The sequence below is a fragment of the Canis aureus genome, chromosome 32, assembly GCF_053574225.1.
Source record: "Canis aureus isolate CA01 chromosome 32, VMU_Caureus_v.1.0, whole genome shotgun sequence".
NCBI classification, from domain to species: Eukaryota; Metazoa; Chordata; class Mammalia; order Carnivora; family Canidae; genus Canis; species Canis aureus.
In genome coordinates, this window is record NC_135642.1 from 43,902,393 (window position 1) to 43,923,834 (window position 21,442).

General features: G+C 35.2%; 1 protein-coding gene across 41 annotated transcripts in view; it reads left to right on the forward strand.

Moving 5' to 3' along the window:
* Window positions 1-21,442, forward strand: part of PEAK1 (pseudopodium enriched atypical kinase 1) — a 293,696-nt gene that overhangs the window by 126,659 nt on the left and 145,595 nt on the right. For 32 of the 41 annotated variants that reach the window (XM_077881987.1, XM_077881989.1, XM_077882018.1 and 29 more), the window contains 2 exons: window positions 614-694; window positions 13,683-13,847. The gene's annotated coding sequence lies outside the window, so the exon portion shown is untranslated. Of the gene's footprint in view, window positions 1-613; window positions 695-1,977; window positions 2,158-13,682; window positions 13,848-18,343; window positions 18,383-21,442 lie in introns of all 41 variants that reach the window. The other 9 variants (XM_077882017.1, XM_077882003.1, XM_077882026.1 and 6 more) reach the window with 3 other exon arrangements.

The window sequence follows — 21,442 nt, forward strand, 5'->3', positions numbered from 1 at the left end:
CACTACTTCTATTTTCTATTAGCAGTTTGTTTACATTAGATGATTGCTAAATTGCTTATAGTTCTAAAATCCTAGAAATCCATTATTTTGAATAACTCAAAAACTGCTCCTCAGAGTCTACTACCAGGTTTTAGAGATTCACGGGGTAGGTGACTGGGTTAATGACTTAACTAAAATTATATGCAAAGTGTGATTCGTGTGTGCATTTTTGGAGAGATGCAATTCATAGTTTTCATCAGATTCTCATAATTTTAGGTATCCCACCACTCACCCTTCACCCAGAAGATTAAGAATTTAGTTTTAGAAATATTTTTGCATAATGTAATGAACTACAATGCTTCATTCAATGCAGTCCTGAGTATTTATCTTTAACAAAGGTGTTGTTATTCATTAAAAGTAATTTTTTGAGGTAAGGTTACTTTTATGCTACTTAAAACCCATAGTATTTCCTAAATTAAAACACCTCTTATTTTATCACTTAAAAACAAGTCCACTAAATAGAATGAGTAATAGTTTAACTCTGACTAATGGTAAATTAAAGAATGCTTAGTTTTCAAGTATGATTCGAGTAACCTTCACTAATATTTATTTCCTACTTTGCATTTTCCTATAGGAAAAGAATATTTGAGGACCATTTGTAAAGAAAGAAAAGGAAGCAATGACATAATGCCTGGTGGTGGAGCCAGTTAACTGGGTTTGTACTTTCTCTTTCCATCATGTGACACATCTATTCTAGTCTTGAATCCCTTTTTTATCCATCTCCTGCCTTATTCCAGCATCAAATCTCGTGATTTTGAACCTTACCTTACTATGTAAGACCAAGATGAATAAGACATACTCTTTTCAAAGTATTTGCAATGTCTAAGTGAATAGTAAAGACAGAATGACAAAAGCTAGATAATAGTCTCATTTTCAGATAAGAAGCGGTGAGAAGTTTGGTAAATTGCCCAAGGTCAAAAGTTCTTAGGTAGTCAGGCTAGTATTCAAACTCAGATTTGTTGACTCACTCCAAACCTCATCTGGTCTCCATTAGGTCACAATGCCCTCATTTTATTTAGGTTTAGTTGTTGTACAACTGCTGATAACTGAATTTGAGGACCAGGTCCTTGTATATTTAAATTCAGGAATCTGTCTGATGAAGTAAAAGGAGAGACAAGCATTCTCTATTCCCTTGAAGTCTACTAGATTGGAGAAGGGAACTCCGTATGTGCCAGACACTGTTATAGGGCCTTCAGGTGAACTAGCTCATTTAATTCATAATAGCTAGGTGAAATGCTTGGTATGATAATCTGTCTTAAAAGTGAGGAGGGGCGCCTGGCTGGCTCAGTCAGAGGAGCATGTGACTCTTGATCTCAGGGTTGTGAGTTCAAACCCTACATTGGGTATAGAGATTACTTAAAAAAAACAAAAACAAAAACAAAAAAAACAACTTAAAAAAGGTAAAAAAAGGTAAAGATGAGGGGACTGAGGCTCAGAGAAATAAGTAAATTGCCCAAGATTGCATAGCTAGTAAGTAACAAAATCAGGATTAAAACCCTTTAATTAGGAAAGGTTAGATAGAGTTTACTCATGCCCATTGACTTTAAGTTGAATATCTAGCCAAATGAATAGCTGGGCAGTTTGATTTGAGCCCCTTTTGCTGTTAGTATCATTTGTAAGCATTGTTAACTGGACTGTTAGTTAAGTCACTTTCACCAAAATGATATTTACATCTTAGTATTATTTTATTTAAAAATTTACATCTTTTTAATGAGCTTTTCATTAGTAACCAGCTTGAAAAGATCATTTTGCTGTGGTGAAGAGCGCTTTTCCTGCTCACAGAATAGTGACCCGCACCACAGGCCAGAGGATTTTAAGGCAGTTAGGTTTCAGTTCAGCCTGCCCCAACGTGCCTCTGGAGTTCTCCGGCCTGCAGGTCCCTTAGCCTGCCTCTGGACTCCTTTTGTGAGAGTTGATTGTTCCCTACCTCTCTTACAGCTATAAAGTGGCCGTCTCAGTAAGTAGAGTTTTTATGTACTTCAGATGTAAAGATCAAAGAATTTTTGGAGGTGGAAGGAAGTCTTTAGAGATCAGCTAATGGAATCCTCCCGAATGACAGATGAAGAAACGGAGACCCTGACCTTTGTGTGATACTTTGAACATTCAGAGCTTTTTCACGTATGTTAACCTCATCCGAGTCTCACCACAGTTTTGTGGATTAAATATGATCATCATTATTATAGAAATGAATTCATCCAAGGTCTCCTAGCTGGGCCTAAAGTTTACCAGGCTTGCTTGCTTTGGTGGGTTTGATTATGTCCTGTGATGAAGTCCTGTTGTGTGAGAAAGTGAGAATTCAGTGATTTGTGAAGCAAGTCCAAGCAGGAAAAGCAAACATTTTCCAGTATGAAAGTGGTAATGACCTCAGCACTATAAATAGCAGGAACAAAGAAGAAAGGAGGTGGCAAAAACTGAAGTCTATGAGCTGATTGAAACTTTGTTTTTGGGCAGCCCCGGTGGCTCAGGGGTTTAGCGCCGCCTTTGACCCAGGGCCTGGTCCTGGAGACCCAGGATCGAGTCCCGTGTCAGGCTCCCTACGTGGAGCCTCCTTCTCCCTCCGCCTGTGTGTCTCTGCCTCTCTCTCTGCGTCTCTCATGAATAAATAAATAAAATCTTTAAAAAAAGAAAGAAACTTTGTTTTTATTTATTCCTGGATTAGGAGTAAGCATAACTGATTTTTGGTATTCTTGTGTTTATCAGTAGTGTAGTATGTGAGTTACTCTATACTTAACAAAACAATTCAAACAGAAACCATATTTTGTAATAAAGTATTAAAAAATTGTAGGTGAGCTAGGGAAACTTGAAACAGTTAATTGAAAGGTTCCTAAAAAACAAATGAATAAGTAAGTGTGGGAAGCTAAGGTTCACATATAATTATTTAATTATTTGATTGCCTTTAGTGATATGAGGTGTTTTTGTTTTTTGTTTTTTTCTCTTTTTTCCTGTTTCTGTGGTACGGAGGTTTCCCTTAGAAATGTTACCTCTTGGGATCCCTGGGTGGCGCAGCGGTTTAGCGCCTGCCTTTGGCCCAGGGCGCGATCCTGGAGACCCGGGATCGAATCCCACGTCGGGCTCCCGGTGCATGGAGCCTGCTTCTCCCTCTGCCTGTGTCTCTGCCTCTCTCTCTCACTGTCTGCCTATCATAAATTAAAAAAAAAAAAAAAAAAAAGGAAATGTTACCTCTTTCTTTGCCAGTAACCTGGCTGTGCTGAACAACGAATTGCTTTACCTTTGGTTCCTTTTTTCCTTTCATTTATTTATTTTTAAGTATTTATTTAAATTCTAGTTAACATGCAGTGTAATATTAGTTTCAGGTGTACAATATAGTGATTTAACACTTTTGTAAAACCCCAGCGCTCATCATAACAAGTGCCCGCCCTAATCCCCATCCCGTATTTAACTGCCCCCCTACCCAATCTACCTCTCCTCTGGTAACCATCAGTTCTCTATAATTAAGAGTCTGTTTCTTGGTTTGCCTCTCTCTCTCTTTTTTTCCTCCCCTTTGCTTGTTTGTTTTGTTTCTCAAATTCCACATACGAGGAAGTCATATGACATTTGTTTTTTTTCTGACTTAATTCACTCAGCATAATACTGTCCAGCCCCATCCGTGTTGTTGCAAATGGCAAAATTTCATTCTTTTTATGACGAATATTCCCTTGTTATATATATGCTACATTTTCTTTAGCCATTCATCAGTCGGTGGACACTTGGGCTATTTCTATAATTTGGCTATTGTAGAAAATGCTGCTTACTTTGGTAACTTTCTGTAAACAGTATGTTTTTTTAATTGGAAAGAAAATTATCTTAAAACTTAGATATAGATGTTAGCAGCTTTTCTTTTAGTTTTGGTCTCCAAATTGTCCTTCCTTTAAAAGGAACTGATTTTTCTAGACTGCATGGTATGATTGTGCTTTCACTGTGGATAGTACAATTCTATCATTAACAAAATTTCTATTTTCATTCTGTACTAAAGTTTTTTAAAATTGTAAACTACTCAGTAGAACTAATGGAGCAGGATATCTCATATAGTTCTAATCTAATGAAAAAGGAAAATAATAAAGGATGGAGTAAATGTAGAAAAAATTTGAAAGCAACTTTGTAAGATTTGACTTAGGAAGAATGTTCTTCAACTCTTCTTTCCTTGAGAGTCCTTTTAAAGATTTTCTTGCCCACCTGCTAATGGTCTTTCACGTGCCTATCCTGCCGATTCCCATTGTCATTCCATCGCAGACTCCTGGAATTCAGAGAAATGGTGTTTGAGGACGATTTGAATAGACTGGTCTTCAATTCTCAGTTTTGTGTATGATCTCAAAACTTGTGCAAGGGGTTCTTTATCTTTTTTATCTTTATCTTTTAAAAAAGATTTTATTTATTTACTTACTTGAAAGAGAGACACTGAGCACAAGTGGAGGGGGAGCAGAGAGAGAAGCAGCAGCAGACTCCCGACTGAGCAGGGAGCCCAACCTGGGGCTTGATCCCAGGACCCCAAGGTCATGACCTGAACTGAAGGCAGATGCTTAACTGACTGAGCCACCCAGGTGCCCTGCCTTAAGGTTCTTTAATGGAAAAATGGAAAAACCAAAGAGGTCACTTCACAGTAATTGATACTTAATTTTTGTTTTGCAATAGCTCGGGAGCTAGTCTCCTAGAAACTTCCAACACCTGACATAAACACTTTCATTAAATTGTGCCTATTGTGATAGGACTATGTCTTGCTTGTCCAGACTGTAGTGAGTTTTAAGGACTACAGTTAGTTTCTCGTTGGCCAGCCGCGATTTAGTGGTCATACTACAGATACGGTATTTAGCTGAGGGCTTAGAATTTTTAAAGGTGACTCGGCTTTTTTTCTGTGATTCGTGTTTTCCTTGTTTGGCGTAACAGCTAAAGAGCCAGGCTTCCAGCCTGGTGTCTCATTCATATGAAAACATTCTCTCTGTATATATATGGTCTATGTGATTCAAAAGGCATGGTTTTAATAAATAAAGCCTTTTGACTTTTAAACTAATTATTTCTATAAATAAATAGTTGAAACTTTTATTTTTCTGTCTTGTTGACAAATCTCTTAGCACTAAATAAAATGTTTTGCCAGGAGAGTTATTCAATATTAATATGGATTTGATTTTTTCTATGGAATTTAGTTTCTGTGACAGGGTACTTTCTAATGTGAGATCAGTTCTTAATAGATGTATGGAAATAGGAGGAACTTTCAGGTGCTTTTTGATGTCATATTTGGTAAATCTCAGGGTGACAGGGAAGTACAAAGATACTAATTTGTGTGTGTATGTATGTGAGTGTGTGTGTGTGTATATGATCTAAATACCAAAGGAATGCAAGAAATTTATTTGATTTGCAGCTTTCTTCTTAAAGTTTAACGTGGCAGTGGAGTTATAAGAAAATATTGATTAGTTTTCCTTTTCCAGATGTATTGCTATTTAACAATTAAATGTAGTTCAGGACTTCATTTTATATCTTGGTGTGTATTTTAAAGAATTAAATGAGTTGATTCATATTTTTAAAAACCAGAAATATAGATGATAAAGGGGAGCTACTGAATCTATTGGCCTATATTTTTAAGATCAGTCCATTTGTTATTGCCTGGGTATTTGAATTTACCCAGAGAAAACCAGTATCACATAAGCGTAATTAATTATTTGTTAGCGTATATATGTGCCACCTTCATTTTTTTTATTTCTCAAAGTGAGAAGACTGGATGATTTTCATAAGTATTCAAAAATTATTCTGCTGGATGAAATTTAGAGTGTTGTTAAAATAGATAATCACTTGCTCTCTAGTCTTTTTTTAGGAGAACCTATCTCCAAGGAAAATTTAAACCAAAGAGTATTAATTGCAACCAGAATTTTCTACGAACACTGATTTTTTTACATAATTTTTTTTATTGGAGTTCAGTTTGCCAACATATAGCCTATCACCCAGTGCTCATCCCGTCAAGTGCCCCCCTCAGTGCCTGTCACCCAGTCACCCCAAACTCCCGCCCACCTCCCTTTCCATTACCCCTTGTACGTTTCCCAGAGTTAGGAATCTTTTATCGAACACTGATTTTGAAATTAAAATTGTATGAGCTCCCTTGCTGGTTTGGTTCATCCTTATATTTAAACAACATTTCAGTAAAAGATTTTGTAGTCTGTATTGATACTCGTCTGCAGGTCTTCTGCAGGGTATGTTAAAGATTACAAAAAATTCGAGGAACTCTAGATTTTCCATACAGGCTTTTTTAAAAAGTACTTTATCGTATTATGGGAAACCATTAAAAATGGCTTAATTTTTATTCTCTAGTATGTGCATACTGCATGCCTTATAAAATTAAAAATAAACATCATTTTGGTAGCATGAATACTGATTCACAGACTTTTTAATAGTAAAATATAGAGAATTTCTGATGTGATAAGATAATAGAAATATTGTATAGCCCTTATAGTCTGAGTCCTGGTTATTTCAAATAAGAGACAGTGCTGTTATCTAAAGATCATCTGCTCAAAGCTAGTAAGTAAGTTCAAATGTTCAGAGCCCCATAAAAAGATCACTTGAAACCAATAGCGGAGAGTATTGAAAACCAGCCCACACTGTCTGAGGTAAGAACTTAGACTCCACTTGAATGCATGGAAATATTTTGTGTTCCTTGTTAGTTTGGAGACTGTAAAAATGTAACAGAAGCATGGAATAGGAATGAGTTTTAGCATAGGGAGAAGATTGGAGATCATTCATTATTTCCTTTCATTTTCCAGAAAGAAACCAAGAGTGAGAGATTAAGGTACTCAGCATCAACTAAGTAGTGACAGTAGTAAAACTAGAATACTCTGTCTTAACTGTCAGATAATTCACAATGGAACTTCAAAAACTGTAATGGGAAATGATGGTTATTATTATTGCTGTTTAAAAACTTTACATATGGTAAAATTGACTTTTTAATGTGTTCTGTGAGCTTTCACATATGTACAGATTCATGTAGCTCTCACTACAAATAGGGTACGGTTAAGTCCTATTACTCCAGAAAACTTTTTCAGGTTGCCCCTTTTGTTCAAAACCACCCTCTGGCCACTGTTGATCTGGACGACATCACTTTAGTTTTGTCTATTCTAGAATGTCGTATAAATGGGACTATTCACTATGAACTCTTGCATGTGGCTTCTTTCAGTTCAATATTTTTGAGATTCATCCATGTTGTGTAGATGAGAGCTTCATTCTTTTTTTATTGTTGGGTGGTATTCTAAGACTACATTATCATCTGTTTGTCATTGACCCATCAATGAACATTGAGTTGTTTGCAGTTTTTAGCTTTTAGAAATAAAGCTGCTGTGATCGTTTTTTGTTTTTATTTTTAGAGATAAAGGAGAAAAATTTTACTTGTATATATCATAGAACTGCTGATAGCTCTTAAAATATTCACAAAGTTAAATCACTTTTGACTTTGAAATGATTATAGATTCACAAGAAATTGCAAAGCTGGTGCAGAGAGGTTCTGTGTACCAGCTCCCACTAGGCTTGGGAGTGGAATTGTTGGTTAAATGGTGCCTTTTGTTTGACTTTGAAAGAGGCTGCAAAACCTGCTGGCGAAATTGTACATTCCTTCTCTTAATGTGTGAGCATTTCATATGTTCTAATTCATCCTGTAGACATTTCTGTAGTAATGAAAATATTCTATATCTGCACTGCCCAGTTCCTTAGTCACTAGCTAAGTGTGGCTGTTGAGCAGGTGAAATGTGGCTAATACATCAGAGGAACCGAATTCTTTATTCAATTTATCAAGTTAGATTTAAATGGTTATATGTGCCTGGTGGCTGCTGTATTGGTTGGTGCATCAATGTGGCTCTACACTGTTGCCAATATTTAGAATTATCAGTCTTTTCTTTTTTTTTTTTTTTTTAAGGTTTTATTTATTCATGAGAGACAGAGAGGGGAGGGGGAGAGAGAGAGAGAGGCAGAGACACAGGCAGAGGGAAAAGCAGGCTCCTTGCAGGGAGCCCAACCTGGGACTCGATCCCGAGACCCCAGGATTTTGTGGCATTTCTTTAAATATTGGACTTTTTACTGACAGGCATTATAAATCGCATTAGTCTGATTTTTTCCTAGGCTTTCAAGCTCCTTTCAGGTGGGTCTGTAGCAGCTTTTATTCTAGGGCTACTTGCCCCCTGCTTCTGTGGTGTGGTACCTCTGGGGTCACTGCCTTGCATATTCAACAAGGTTTTTCCTTTCTTGCTTGAGGGAACTTGTTGAAATCTTGGACCTGTGTCAGCTCTGAGAAACCTTTCTCTTAGAACTCCTTGGTAACTTTCTTTCCTTAGAAATTCTTGTTAGCTGGTCTAAAGCAATTTTACCCTTCTCTTGTACAGGTTTTTATTTAGCTAAATAATCTAGGGAACCCTTATTTAAGTTACTGGAGCTCTTTCTCTTCTCTCTGGAACTCCACCCCATAAGTTCAAGCCACCTTGGCCTCCTTGCACTTTTTTCTCTGTCTCAAGTCAACAAGATTGCCAGGTTCTGTCTGGGTTCCTCCTCCCTGCTTGGGAGCGGTTAATTGCTTCCTGGCCGAGAGGCTTGGGTGACGGTGGGCCCTGCCGTGGTGGTTTCCCTTTTCCAGGGATCACTGAAGTCCTGCACCGCCTGTGTCTGAAAATAATCCTTTCCTAGATTTTATTCTGTGTTCTAGTTTTTTGCCTTGGGAGTATTTTTCTAGACCTGCTGAATCCTTCAAGAGAAATGGAAGTTGAATCATTCCAGAATGAATTTTAATATTTAATACCTTTACAAAATTCTGAAGCTCTCAAGCAGTTATTTTTTACCTAACATTTAACCATTTATTATTCACTTTTCCTTTGTATTGTTACAAATGATCTTGTATCATCTGTAGGAATGTTTATTTTTCAATTCAGAGCCCATGACAAACTTTAAATCAGAAACTGACCCAAGGAAAATGATTTGTCATACCTCATAAATCTCACGAAGCAGGAAAAAATTTTTGAATATGTAAAAATTCAATATTATGGGATGATCATTTTAAATATAAAATTATTATTTAGCACTTCATTAAAAACATGAATGATGGAGTACCTGGATGGCTCAGTTGGTTAAGATCTGCCTTCAAAAAAAAAAAAAAAGATCTGCCTTCAGCTCAGGTCATAATCTCACGGTCCTGAGATCGAGCCCCACATTGGGTTTCTTGTTCGGCAGGAAGTTTGCTTCTCCCTGTCCCTCTGTCACCCGTTCCCCCTGTTTGTTCTTTCTCTCTGTGTCAAATAAATAGATAAAATCTTTGAAAAAAAAAAAAAGAAACATGAAAGACTAATGTAGCAGTGGGTAAGTACTTAAATGAACCATTTAATGTAATGTTTTAAAATATTAGTCCTAAAAAAAATAAATAAAAATAAATAAAATATTAGTCCTATCATTGTAGAGTATTAACATGTTCAGTATACATTAGACCAGGAACCAGCAAACATTATCTATAAAGAGCCAAATAGTGTATATTTTAGGCTTTGTGGGCCATGTGGTCCCTGTCACAACAACTCTGCCTTTGTAGTATAACAGCACCTATAAACAATATGTTAATAAATGAGTAGGCAGTGTTCTGATAAAACTTTATTTCTATACAACAAAATTTGAATATCATCATTTTTACGAATACTTTTTCAAAATACTCTTCTTTGACCTTTTTTTCCAACTGTTTAAAAATGCAAAAGTTATTCTTACCTTGTAGGCCATACATAAACAAATGGCTGGTCAGGTTTGGCCCTGGGTCCCTGCATCATAGTTTGGCAGCCCTTGCTCTAAATTATTAAAAAGCTCCCAGATAAAGTGTAGGATCTTAGCAGACTGTTGTGTTTTAATTCCAAGTGATATTTTTCTTTGAACTATTGTCTACTATTAAATTAAGTAGCAAAATAAACAAGGACACACAATACAGAGCCAATATGGCTTTGGCAGATTTTGATTGATTGATTGATTGATTGATTTTAGAGATGGGGGTGGTGCAAGGGAGAGGGAGAGGGAAAGTCTCCAGCAAATTTCCTGCCTGCTTGATCGTACAATCCTGAGATCATGGCCCTAGCCAAAATCAAGAGTTGGACGACCAATCCACTGAGCCACCACATGTCCTGCTTTGACTGTTTTTTTAATGTCAAAGGGTTATATCAGGGGTTTCTCAGACAATTTGCATAGTTAGTAAAAAAGTTAAGGATTTAAAATAATTATTTTATTGTCAGTATATAGGAATTAATAAATAGGTTTAAAATCAGGACAATTTCTACTTTTTAAAAAATTAAAGTATAACTGGCATACAACTTTATATTAGGTGAAACTATATATTAGTTTCAGCTATACAACATGATTTGATATTTGTATATGTTATAAAATCACCACAATAAATCTAGTTAACACCCTGTATTCTGTAACATAGTTACAGAATTTTTTTTTCTTATGATGGGAACTTTTAAGATTTACTCTGCTAGCAACTTTCAGACATTCAAACAAAATGTAAAACCTTCCCTAACAAAATGTAAAACCAAGCATCCACAAATTCAAGACAATCAACTAGTATTTAACTTACTAGTAGAAGAAAAATCGACATACTTCAAAGGAAGATAACAAGATATAAAATTTCTATGGCATGTCATCTGCAATATCCAGTATACAATCGAAAGTCATTAATCATGTGAAGAACTCAGAAAATATTATCCATAGTTAAGAAAAAAGTCAATACAGATGTTAAGGAACAGTAACTTTAGATCAGTTATTATAAATGTGGTCAGGAACTTAAGAGGAAAGGTGGCATAATGAAGGAAAATATATCTGTGCAGAGGGAGGTAGAAACGATTTTTTAAAAATAAAAAGGAAATTAGAGACTAGAAATATAATACTGAAATAAAAAATTCACTGGATAGACTTACCAGCAGATAACAGATGGCAGAAGAAAGGGCCTTGACAAGTTAGTGGAAGTCATCCTGTTGAAGAACAAAGAGGAAAAGATTTTTAAAAATAGACCTCAAACCAAAGAGAACCTCAATGACCAGTGGGATTACAAATTAGTCAGCCTTACGTATATTGAAACCTAGAAGGAAAAGAGAGAAAACGGGCCAGAAATTTTTTAAAATAAAGGCTGAAAACTTCTCAAATTTAGGAAACACTAATTTGCAGAGCCAGGAAGTTCAGTGAACCCCAAGAAATAAATGAAAACTAAATGTAGACATATAATAGCTGTACTTCTAAAAACCAGAGATAAAGAGAGAAATCTTAAAAATAACCAGAAGATAAAAGAAACATTATTTACAGGGTATCAGTAGTATTAATGACTACCAACTTACCTGAATAATGGAAGCCAAAAAAACCATCGAATGATACCTTGAAAGGGTTAGGAGGAAAAAGTACCTTTCAACTCAGAATTCTATACTGAATATAAATGTTAAAAATTGAAAGTAAAGATGATTTCAGATAAAAAATTAGATAATTCATTGTCAGCAGACTTGCAATGTAGGAAATAATTAAAGAGTTTTTAAGCTGAAGGACAGTGATAGCAAATGGAAACTGTTCTGCAGGAGAAATGAAAACCACTAAGAATGATTTTTTTTTTTATTTTTTTACTGCAGTTACTTTCTTTAGAGGAAAGCTGACTTTTTTTTTTTTCTTTTTGAAAGCTGACTTCTTAAAGGAAAAGCTGAAACCATCTTACTATGGGTTTTATAATAGACAGAGGTATGATGTATGATAACATTAACAAAAAGGCTTTGTAGTAAGTGGAGCGATACCATTGCAAGGTTCTTCTGCTTTGCATGATGTTCAATATTAACTTTAAGTAAACTGTGGTAATTTGAGGATGCATATTAGAATTCTTAGAGTGTTACCCCCCCAATAGAAAGACGTATCCAGCAATTAAAGTAGAACATTACAAATATTTGATTAACTGAAGTTAAGGCAGGAAAAGGTAGAATAGGAACAAAACAAAACACAAAGTAGAAAACAAACAGTGGAGTGGTACGTTTGAGCCCAGTGATGTCAGTAATTATATTACATATTGATGAGCTAGACCTTCCAGTTAGGAGAGATTTTCACTGGATAGAATACAAGACCTAGCGGTGTCCTGTCTACGATGGCACGCACAGTGTGAGGATCTGATTAGACGTAGCTTAGGTCTCTATCTCTCACATTGTTGGGTGAGCTTTCAGTGGCTGTATTACGATGGGATTCCTGTAAGTCCAAGAATAAACTACTCAGAAAAAATGATTTGGGAGGCTGAGAGGACAGGAATGCAGAATGGATTGTAGGAGGATAATACAGCACTACGTTAGGAACCTACTACCTAGGTTCTCACTTCAGCTTTGCCACTGGCCAAACACCTACCCTTGGGAAAACACTATTGTTATGTACTTTTCTAGGTTACTGATATTTCTATACCCATGTGTTCGGGTTTTTTTCATATTCAGATTTCAAGGTAAAATTGGCATAAATTGCATTTTTCTACTTGAAAGACTCCTCTAATACTGGAAAGGCATCATTGTTTGATCCATCCATCCATCCTTAATAATATTCCTCCTACATACTGCTTAATGTTATCAAATGCCACATGAAATAGAGATATAAGCACTGTAAAAACATTGGGTGTTGTTTGCATCAGGAATAACCCAACTGTGTTGGAGTTAGATATGGTTTGATGGTACACAAACAAAAACTTGCACTTTAAAATGCTTTTCTGGGGATGCCTGGGTGGCTCAGCAGTTGAGCATCTGCCTTTGGCTCAGGGCATGATCCCAGATTCCTGGGATCGAGTCCCGCGTAAGGCTTCCCGCATGGAGCCTGCTTCTCCCTCTGCCTGTGTCTCTGCCTCTCTTTGTGTCTCTCATGAATAAATGAATAAAATCTTTTTAAAAAATCACTTTTCTGGTGTCTTAATATTTATTTGATATTAATATTTTTAGATTATGTATTTGAAAGTTTCAATTCTGTAATATGTAAGCATAATCAGAAATCATTAAAAATAATGACTTTTATCTTTCTCTTTCTACTTAACTCTTACAGTTATTTTCCTTATATTTGGTGTTACATAGAAAACAAGTTAGGGGTTGTGTCAGTTTTAACATACGTGTAACTAGTGCCGCAGAGTTAGAAATAGATAGGAATTTATTCATTTGATTTTAGGTGGTATCTTGTATATCAAATTATAAATACATTTCATACTAGAGCCTAAAGCAAAGTAGCTGGGGAAACTTTTGCATTTGGAGATACCTGCTTTCATATTTTAGAAAGGGTGTATCAGAATTAGACATTGTTACTTTTTTTAAGAATTGGATTTTTATAAAGATGAAGTAAGGTTATTTCTCTTTCAATTAATGCTCTTACATAGCTAAAACCAAGTGTTCAAGGACAATCAAATGAAGTCTTAGAAAGTTTCGAGCATATCACTGCCAGTTGGATCCTCATACATTACTTTGTTCTGAGGCGCAACATACTTACGGAGCGTCAGGATCCTATCTAGGTGTCCACCTAAGTAAGGAAGTTACTTCTTAAATGAAGATTAGTTATAACTGTTGAGTGAGGTGAACTTAAGAATATCCTAAAGGAAGGAAAAGCATCTAGTATATCTAAAACTAGTTTATTCGCCAATTTGAATTGCTCTATTTTATTTTTTTCTCTTGCAGTAAACATTGGAGTCTTCAGAAAATAAGTGAAGGAATGAGAGGCAAGGAAGAAAGTGTACTCATCCTGGAAGGACCTAAAACACTTTGAAACTTTAAACGAATGTAATGATAGCTGTCAAAACCACCTTTGTCACCGTAATGGATGAAGTACTTCAGATTTAACCGGTAACCAGAATTCTCATACTGTGCTACACTTCCACCAAGAACTTTCTATGACTTGAAAGGATTTCTCTTTAAGTTTAAATATTTACTGTACGAATACCAAAGTATAGACAAAGCTGGTAATTTTATAACTTACGTAGCATAGTCAGGTCTTTGTTTTGGCCTTTAATGTTTGACCCCAGTATTGCTCAAAAGAATCGTTTTTTCCCCAGGTTATGAACTTCTTATGTTAGAAACAGATAAGCTTGTTTGAGTAGAAATATAGCAGAGTACTAGTATATTTATAGGTCCATTCTTCACTAAATACTTTTCCTTTCATAGTAAGAACTCAGGCAGCATGAAATGGTAACATACTATCACCTATGAGGTGTTTTAGTCTCCTTCTCTGAACTTTATTTCATGTTGTTTAGATTCCTTACTTGACATCTGGTCTCTTGCTCTTTTTTGCCTTCCTATCTGACGTCTTTTTATTTTATCCTTAATTGCTTCTTTGCCCCCCCCCTCAGGAATTTAGAGTCATAAAAAAACACAAGAATCCAGAGTAGAAGGGAAAAACTGGAAAAGATTATAAAAGTGTTTCTTCTTGTGAAATTACAAGGACTGTTACTGTCAGGGAGAGTGGAAAGCAACTGTAGGAAGACTTAAGATTCTTTGTCAGTCTTCTTAAATCTCCTTGATCTTAGGCCATAATTGTTTCAGTGTCCGTTTTGTAAAGATTCAAATGTTTGCAAATATTTTAAGGCATCCTAGTGAACAATTCATTGCTAGTGTACTGATTTTATTTTGACAGATAGTCATTTGTTTGGGTCACTGTGTCTTGGTAGTGAATGGGTGCAGTTGACTAAAACTAGGCTCCTGTGGTGAAGCGCAGATGTGACATCAAACACAGTATCCATTGCTCGTCCTAATAATTCTAAGGAATACAGTACCTATTTCAAGGGAATTATTCAAACTGACAAGTGTAACCCAGGATAAATTGTATATGAAGAATGAATGTTCTTATTATTCTTTCCTGTGCTAATATTAACCTTGATTTTAAAAATACCTGAATGTTGATTTTTAAGAAACTTCTCCAATAGTTGATTTAGACCTCTACTTAGGGTACAGTTAGAACTTTTCCATATTCTTACCACTACCATGCACGTAGCAGCATTTAGCCCTTTCTAAATGTCCAGCAAATTCTTTCTACTTCTCAACCATTAAAAGATAAAGTTGAAGAAAGTAACTTTTGAAACACAGCAGAAGTTAAAGTGCGGAATGTTCATTTACACAGGTAAGGCAATATGTAAAAAGTCATCACATTTCTGTCTCTTCCTCGGCAATGATCTAAGTTTTCTTTACCCATGTAATTATGTCTGATTCTGTAGTCTTACATAACTATAGTTTCATTAATGAGATTAATACATTAAATATCAAAAACAAACAACATTGTCAACATTTTTACTCTGGTACTTTTACCACTCCTCATCAAACTCTTAATTCCATTCAATCTCTCTCAGTATACTTAGTAACCTGGATAAAAATCATTGAAATCTATAGATATTGGATATTTCCAAGTATTAATGTTTTTCCGGAGTTAAAATGTTATCAAGGAACAGACTAGGATAGAACTTGACCTCTTTACAAACTGAAAGAACTGCACTGATTCTCTCATCTTGCTTAGTTCAGAAGTCATATAACTCATATCCATGAGGTATATAGAATTAAAGAAGACCATCTGCATTTACATATTTAATTTTTCTGGCCTCATTCAAGCTAAGTGCCTTCCAAATCCCAAGTCTATGATGTTTGAAGAGGGAATGGAATTAGGTTTCTAGTTGTGCAATTAACAGGATTTCTCACTTGCACAATTAGGAATTCATATTTCTAATTGTGCAAACTATCATGGCCACTTTTAAGAGGCTAGTATTTAAAAGACATTCTAGCTATGTAATGATGTAATGTTAAAATGGAGTCAGTTTTATCTAAATTCATTTCACTAGCTTAAAATTGCGGTTCTTGGGGGTGAAGGATATGTTCTTGCAGAGAGTAAGACTGCTCTAAACAATATATCCATCTAGAATCTTGAATTTATAAGGGTTCGTAGGCCTTTAGAACATCCTCTACAGCACCTTCATTTTGCAAAACTGTCTTTATGAAGGGAAGCCTATGTACAATTTGCAGAGAAAAAAAGAAATTAAATAATAGTGATTAATGTGTATTGAGTGATTACCATATGCCAAGCATTGGGATCAGTGTTTAAATGAATTATCTCAAGTTTCACAACTGTATTTGACATGGGTCTTATTATTAAATATCTCCATTTACATTTACATATGAGGAAACATATTCTTAGAGAAGTTAATTGCCCTACATCAAGTTTGCTAGTTAGTTGTAGACCCAGTTCTGTCTGACTCCACAGCCTGAGCTCTTAACCAGAAATGTGTTCTGGTTTACAAATACTCAGTACAATGTGTTGTGGTTGCTTCTTTATGTAGTCGTGAAAGATGGCAAGTTCTTATTCTTGGCAGCATTCTCATCTCAGCTTTGTGAAGTTATGCTTCCTTGAGACACATATTATATTTCTTTTGCAGCATCAATTTTATTTTGTCAGTAATTTATCATTATTTTGGTTGTTTTTAAAATGTTAGTAATAAAAAGATGAGCCACTCCTAAGTAAAGACTAAGTTACTTGAAGATGAAGACCCACATTTTATTTGAGATAGAAACTTAGAAGACAGAGAAAGATAGGAGATAGGGATGGGGAAAAAATGCAAAACTGACCTCTGCTCAACTGTCCTCTCTTGAAGTTTTATTTGCCTTTGTCTTTATCACCAGAAGTTCTTAATTGTTTTTCAGTCTCAGAGACTGATACTATCCCTAAAGACTAAAATAGTAATGAATCCAGAGACCAATTTATCTTAATAGCATAATTTTTTGTCAGTTTACATATAGCCCCTTCAAATAGATCTATTTCGTATTCTAAGCATAGAAAAAACAAAGTATATTAACCTGTCATCAAGGTTTAAGATGATTAAGCCTGTCGCCAAGACTCAGCATATTCAAGACATCAGTTTTCCCCAAATAAATATACAGGTTTAACTGAATTTCTCAAATCCCAGCGAGATTTTTCATATATTGTTTGCCATTTTCCACCAAGTTCCTTCTATCCTCCACATTAACACTGTCCTTCCTCCTCCACCATAGGAATTGTAGCCGGTTCCCTTTTGAGAGTGTTTTAGCCAATTGCATGATAACCAAACAATGTGATCAGATGTTTTAGTTACTAGCAGTTTTTCAGTCCAAAGTTTAGTGAATCTTAATTTTCTGAGATTTTGCTTAAATAAGAAGAGTGTTTCATGTCCCCCTGAAAAAAGCTGTAATAGGAGGAAAAGCAAAAATAAAACAAAAAATGTTATTTCATCCTTGCTTTCTAAACTGAGGCTATAAAATTCAGAATGATCCTATAGATTCTTTTGGAGAGAATGTTGAGATATCTTCTGGATTACCCCTACCTTCTTGTGGGACTATCAACTTACCTGACTAATGGAATAAATGTCATGCCATTTTGTATTACTGACTCATTCATTCATTCATTCATTCATCACATATTTGCTTGGGAAAAATGACATTTGCAATAGGTAAAAGTTTTTAAACTTCTTTTTTGCTAACATAGCGTCAAGGGGTTTGTATCTCCTCTGTCTCTCTTGGCTATAAGTATGTCACTGCGAAAGGCCAGGGGTACATAAGAAGGGTCTATAGTACAGGGCCTGTCCTCAGTGGCTCACAATCTAGCAGGGCAGGCAAACATGTAAATAGATGTCCCCTGGTATCAAGTGTTTAATGGAAGTGTGAGCAGAGAATTGTGACAGTGCTTTTCCCTACGTGGGAAGAGTGAGGGAAGGCTTCCCAAACCACAAAGGTATCCTTGATGAGTGTTACTGGATGAATAGGAGTTTACTACCTGGGAACAAGCTAGAGAAAAAGAATTATAAGCAAAGGGAATATTATATGCAGAGATATACTTTTCTAGAAGGAAAAAAGTCCTAGAGTTTTTTAAGTTGAAAAGGTTATCTGGGATCTTTAATTTTGACACCTTGCTTAACATAAAAGGAAATGGAAGCCCTTGGAAACAATTACTTGCCCAATAGTACTCAGAAATTGCGGTATCACTTCAAGTATTCTTTCAAATTATACACTAAAATATATAAAATGTATTTTGGTCAGACATTACTCCCAAGAAAGAAGATTCTTGCTCATGTTTTCCTTGTTTATAAATCTACATCACTTCCAAGCTAAAACATAACCAGGTGTTACTTTTATTTCTCTTAGCAGTTTTTTATTATGAAAATTTTCAAGAATTCATAAAAATTTGGAATAATCAGCTTTTATCTCACCACCAAGGATGAAATGAATGCTAACATTTTGTCATTCTTGTTACAAGAAATTAAACAGTTTAGGAAAGTTTGAAATCCTCTTTATATCACTCTCCAATCTCATTTCTATCCTTCTTTTTCCAGAGAAAATACTCTTTGAGGTTGGTGAAATCTATTCTTAATGTGAGTACTCAGAAATAATATGCAATATACATGATGCAATTTTGCATTTGTACATTTGCATCTTTCATTGGTATGTGATATTTAATTGTATTTTTGCATATGAGATTGAGATAAAATAGAACATAATAGAGTAGATAATATACTCTAGTCAGCTGTGCAGATTTGCTGTTGTGTTGTGGCTTTGTTCTCTTCTTGCTACCCAGAGTGCTTAGTAAATGTGCATTGTATTTTGGAAGAATATAATTCCATCATTCTGTAGGTTTTCAAATATATTTTTAAAGACTTGTTGGGAAAACGATTACTTTTGTGAGCTTACATCTGCTCTAACAGATTTTTAAAATTTTTTACTACTGAGATTAGAAATATTCTCTAGTATAGTCCAATGAGCAAGAAATGACTGTGTCATGTGGTAGCAATTCTCCCTCTACACACGTATTACTGTTAAGCCAGTGGTGCTGTGTGGGAAGAGTAGCCTCTGAGAATGCTGTGACAAAATGACTCAGGGAGAGGATGTTTATCTGGACTTTGAGAAGAGCTTAGAAGTCCTTTCACCAAAGGTCTGGTCCTGAGTGACGGATGATGGAGGGAGAGAGAAGAATCTGCAGCAGTTGTGAAATGGATTATTGCAGGTGTTGAGAACATATTTTTACCTGTGGATTCACTGTGCCTCCTATAAATGTTTTAAGTTCATGAAAATCAGCTGGAATACTACTAAGCATATGAGACTATTGAAGAGCATAATAAATTCAGAGAACCCCCTTGTTTCTGTTGCTAGAAGGAAAAATAAACCCATCATGCTCTTTTAGCAGTGAAAAACTGGAAATCTGCAAAAAAAGGTTTATAACAGGCAAGCCAGTTATTCCCAATCCTACTGGTACTTTAATTCTGAAGTAATTGCTTCCATGTAGTAAGCAACAGAATAACGGGAAAAAAAATAGTATTATTCTGGCTTGTATGTTTTGAACATTAACAATTCTGACACATGGGCACAGGAAAACTTATCTAAAATTGCCAAATAGTAAAAGTGAAAGGAAACTATTGATCTCTAAGAAACTCATTCTTCTTGGAATCAGAGGGCTTTTGTTTTCTTCTGCTGGTTTGGCATATAGAAAGAAAGGAAAGCATAAAACATTCTGGTGCTATAGCACTCTCCAATGATGTATAATGGGCCATTGTATAACTGGGCAGGTAAACTCACATGAGGAATATTTAAAAGGAAACATGACACAGATGCTGTTTAGATGCAAAATGGAGAAATGCAATCAGTATCTTCATTTCTACATAGATTTCTTAACTAGTATTTCTACCCATTGCCCATCCACCAAGAATGGAAAATCACTAGGACTCTTGGATTCTTATGTACACCCTCCCAAAATCATCAGGCAGGTGTCCAAGTTAAAAAAAAAAAAAATGCGCCAACTACAAGATAGGACACCACATCCACAAGGATGGCTATAACTAAAAAAAAAAAAAGGAAAATGGCAATGTTGGTGAGGATGTAGAGAAATTGGAACCTTCATATATTGCTGGTGGGATAGTAAAATGTTTCAGCTGCTGCAAAAGTCAGTGGTCCCTCAAAAAGTTAAACATGGAATTATATGACCCAGGAATCTCACTCCTAGATATACACTCAAAAGAATGGAAAATAGGGTCTCAAATATGTGTATACAAAATGTCCATAGCAACACTAATCATAGTAACCAAAAGGTGGAAACAAACTATTCATCAAGAGATAAAATATGAACAGAGCTTTGGGCCTATCAATTCAAAAACTTGAATGGAAAAAATTGGAAGATCCAAACGACCAAAGCTCTCAAGAAAAAGCAGATAGTCTGAATAGCCCTATATAATTACAGAAATTGAATTTGGAATTTAAAACTTGCCACTAAAGAAAATTCTAGGCCCAGATGCCTTTACTGACAAATCGTACCACACATTTAAGGAGGAAATAATACCAGTTCTGCACAAACTCAGGAAATGAAAAAAGGAACACTTCCTAACTAATTCTATAAAATCAGTATTATTATGACATCAAAACAAGTTAAAGATAAATACAAAATTTGAAACTATAGACACAGACTAAAAAATCCTAAACAAAATATTATCAAATAAAAAATTAGAAAAATGTAGAAGTAATACATTAAGTAGTCTTTATCCCAGGAACAGAAGGTTGTTTTAATCTTCAGATTTAATCAGTTCAATTCACATAGCAACAAAAAGAGAAAAAATGTTCTCAATGGTTAGATACTGGATCAATTCATGAAAAAGAATTCTCAACAAAGTAGGAATAGAAAGAATTTCCTCAACCTGGAAAAGGGCAAATATAAATATCCTATAGCTAATATCATACCTAATGATGAAAAATGGAATGCTTTCCTCTTAATATAGGGATGAGGCAAGGATGTCAACATAGTACTAGAGGTCATACCCAGTTCTAAAAGGGAAGAAAAAGAAAATAAAAGGAATACTAATTAAATAAGAAATAATGCTCTCTATATTGGCAAATACAATAATTTTCTATGTAGAAAATCCCAAAGAATCTACCCCCCCAAAAATCTATTACTACTAATAAGTAAATTTAGCAAAGTCACAGGATACAAAGTCATTATATAAAAATAAATCATATATCTTTATACTAGTAATTAACAATTAGAAGTTGTGAGGCACCTGGGTGGCTTAGTCCTTTGGCATCACGTTGTGATCCTGGGGCCCTGGGATCGAGTACCGTATCAGGCTCCCTGCGGGGAGCCTCTTATCCCTCTGCCTATGTTTCTGCCTCTCTCTGTGTGTCTCTCATGTATACGTAAAATCTTTTTTAAAAAATTAGAAATTGAAACTTCAGAAAACACCACTTATAATGGTACTATAAAATATGAAATACATATAAATTGAATGAAAAATATTCAGCATCTGTCTGCTGAAAACCTACAGACCCCTTATGAAAGAAATCAAAAAAGATTTTATTACATGGAGAAGGATACTGTGCTCAACTATTGGAAGAGTCAATACTGTTGACATGTTGATTCTTCAAAATTGTTCTATACATTGAATGAAAACCCT